The sequence below is a fragment of the Mustela nigripes genome, unplaced genomic scaffold (assembly GCF_022355385.1).
Source record: "Mustela nigripes isolate SB6536 unplaced genomic scaffold, MUSNIG.SB6536 HiC_scaffold_3999, whole genome shotgun sequence".
NCBI lineage: Eukaryota > Metazoa > Chordata > Mammalia > Carnivora > Mustelidae > Mustela > Mustela nigripes.
The window spans coordinates 1-3,438 of NW_026743405.1; the positions used below are offsets into that span (position 1 = coordinate 1).

General features: G+C 51.8%; 1 long non-coding RNA gene across 1 annotated transcript; it reads left to right on the forward strand.

Moving 5' to 3' along the window:
- LOC132009064 (uncharacterized) lies at positions 1-1,344 on the forward strand. The gene is made up of 2 exons (XR_009401778.1): positions 1-58; positions 1,092-1,344. It is a non-coding gene; the product is annotated as an uncharacterized LOC132009064 (long non-coding RNA).
- The last annotated feature ends 2,094 nt before the right edge of the window (positions 1,345-3,438 follow it).

Sequence of the window (3,438 nt, forward strand, 5' to 3'; positions counted from 1 at the left end):
CGTGTCCGAGGGCACCAAGGCCGTCACCAAGTACACCAGCTCCAAGTGAGCTTGACAAGTAAGCGTCCTGTCCTCCAACCCCAAAGGCTCTTTTCAGAGCCACATGTTTTCACAGGCAGAGCTGCGCACTACCAAGCGTTGTGGCCTCAGCTTGGGTTCCCGTAGGTTAATGGGGGACACTTGGGACAGCATCCCGTGTGGTCCTGACCGGCGTCCCCTGTGTGAACAGGGTGCCCGGCCGCGGAAACGAAAGCGCGCCGAAGAGGCCAGCGCTCACTCCCCCAGCCCGTGCACCTCACGGCCACCTTCCCACCACTGCGCGGGCGCGGACTCCGCCTTTTCTCAAGGGTCACCCCACAGGGTCTCCGCAGCCAGAGTGAAATTCCAAAAGCCCGCCGCCAGAAGGCGGGACTTCCTGTTCCGGTGGCTCCAGGCTCGCGCCCCAGGGACGCTGTAAGACTCTGCGACTCGGACCGTCCCCTCCCCCTCCCCCACCGGCTTCCCGGCCTTTTCAGAGTCCTGCCTGAGCGTCTGGTCCAGGACTTTAAAATGTGTGTTCGGGGGCTGCAGCGCTCCAGGAAGGACTCTAAGGTTCTTACCAGTTGTTCATTGTGCTTTACCGCTTTCCTTCTGAAGCTGCTGTGAATAGGCGATCGTCATTACATTTGACTTCTTCAGAGTGTCCTGGAGAAGAATCCATTCACCCCTACTCTCCTCTCTGGCTCCCAGATGATCCCCCAGTGTCCTCCCAGACCAACACCCTCCAGTGCAGTCCCGGACTAAGAGGGCTGGGTGGCTCAGCAGCTCCCAGTCTGTCCTTTTCTGTGCGAGCTTCCTTCCAAGCCCTCCACCTGTCCTGTCTCCAGTCTCGCCCCCCGGGCTCCGCTGAGCAGCTGTGTGTGGCAAAGGAGACAGGGACCCACCCGGGCCGGTCAGAGCCTGGAGAGCAGATGTGGACTCGGGCCATGCATTTTAACATACTAATGCTGGACACCAAGGTCTGGAAGGCTGCTGTTTGTGATCACTTGATGCCAAAGACGCTAAACCGTGAAAGTTAAAAGCAGGATTTGTCTCCTTCCCTCATTTTCCAGGCACCGTGACCTAGAGGCTTCCTTCTGAGAGTTAGGTGAGAAAGACTGGCTTGCCTGCACCACACCTGTAAGTGGAAATCCCGAATGCGTCCAAGAAGAGCCAACCGTCCTCCAGACACTCCCAGCCAGCCTTCCCAACCCCACTGTCCCATCTCCCTCTGTTCTCTCAAGAAGAGCAAAATAAGCACAAAGAAACAATGAGAGTTTGTTTTCAGTTGCCAAATTACAGCTGCCCCTCAACTTTTTCTGACCATCTTGATTTCAGTGTGAGATGATACTAAAAGTCCTCTGTCCCTGGAGAATCGATGTTTCATTCCACAGGGAGAGTCATGTAAGAAAGCATACTGGATCCTGTCTGATTCCCTCTGCCTTTCAGGGATCCCCCTACTGCATGAAACCGGAAATCCAGCTCTGTAGCCTACCCCTTACGGAAAACTCAAACCAAACCTCAGAGAATTCTCATCCTCCTATTTCTCTGATGTTTCAGGTTTGGGTTTTTGTTTTGATTTCATATCATTTATGTTTTATTTTCATTTATTGCTTTTCCCCACGTTTTGGAATTCCGAGACCTCTCCAGCCTCCAGGCCTTTGCAAATGTTCTCTTCCTGAAATGCCCCCGATTGCAACTTTGTCCCCAACACACATACACACACACACACACACACACACACTCACACCACAGTTATTGTTGTTGTTCTTTAATCAACTCACTTTTCAGTTCAATCAAAATGTTATTGGGGAAGCTGATCTGCACCATTAAAGACTCTCACAGTCACAAAGAACTGGCCATATTCCCAGCCCCAAACCAGTCATTACTAAGAGCCTGGGACTATCAGGACTACTGTGGCTGAATCAGGACCTGATCCCTGAGAACAGGGAGAAACTCTGCCTTCCCTAGGGCACAAGGCAACGAAGGGGGAAGACCAGAACAAAACTGAGGCTGTGTCAGGGTGAAGGAGGGGAAATGGCAAAGACTGGTACAAAGGCCTTCTAGGCAGAAAGAGCCTCCATCTGGCTCATTCATACCCCAGGTCCAACAGGGAATTATGTCCTGAGTTTACAGAGCAGCACTTCTAACCTTGAGTGTGCATCGATATCCCCTGGAGGCTTGTTAGAAGACAGCTTGCTAGCCCCACTCTCAGGGTTTTTGTTTCATTAGCTCTGGTCATATCTGGGCACTTGGCTTTTTTATTTGTGTATTTGTCAGAGACAGAGCACAAGCTGGGGGAGCAGCAGGCAGAGGGAGAAGCAGGCTCCCCACTGAGCAGGGAGCCTGATGTGGGACTCTCTCCTAGGACCCTGGGACCCTGACCTGAGCTGAAGACAGACACTTTACAAACTGAGCCACCAAGTTCCCAAAGATACAAATTCTGCTTCTAGCTGCTATGCTTTGAGAACATCTAATACTTGTATAACGAGCTAACCAAAGCCCCTTCCAGCGTGGAGGGTTCTGTTATGGAATAGGAGGAAAGAAAAATCAGGTGCACCCCGATGGCTCAATTGGTTAAGCGCCTGCCTTAGTATCAAGTCAGGACCATGGCTTCCTGGGATCAAGCCCCACCCCACCTCCCTGTCTGCCCAATAAAGCCCCAGGGTAGGAAGGAGTGTGTGCTCAAGGGTGGAAGTGCTGTGAGCTGGGGGACTAGGAAGCAGAGACAAGGTGTAAGAGACAGGGCTGGGGGTTCAACAGATGCTGAGCATTTCCGACCTTGTGGGCCAGTGAGGGCAGCCAGTTGTATTGTGCCCTGAGAAACTCTTAGAATTTGAAAGCACCCAAGCTGCTGTGTGGAAAATGGGATTTATGGGATTAAAGGTAAAAACAAGCAGAAGGAGGAAGGGAGAGGTTATTGCAATAACACTGGTGACATTATTACAGGTGTCATGGGAGGAGAAAGTCTAAAGAAGGTACCGATGAACAGGGTCTCGTGGGTGAAGAAACACGGAGCTGACATTGACCGAGCACGTTCCGTGTGTTTAAGAGACTGTACCAACCTCTTTGCAAAGGGTAGCTCACTTCGTCCTCTCACCACCCACAGTATCAAGACCCAACTATTCTCTCCTAGTTGACTAGGGATGAGCAAGGTGTGGGGCTGGGGTTAGAACCAGACTGCGTCTCCAGGCCGTGTGCTGACCGGCACCTGACAGCGCTGCTGCACTTCCTCGGTGAATGATGCAGAGTTAGGGGACAGGATGAGGTTTCAGAGACTGGGACATGACAATTTTTAAAAACCCTTAAGCGTTCCGCTGGAGGTCAAGTGCGTTGTTGTACGTGTGAGTCTGGAAATCAGAACAACTTGGGGACTGAACATGGAATTTTTGGAGAGTTTGGAAATAGAAACTTTACTGT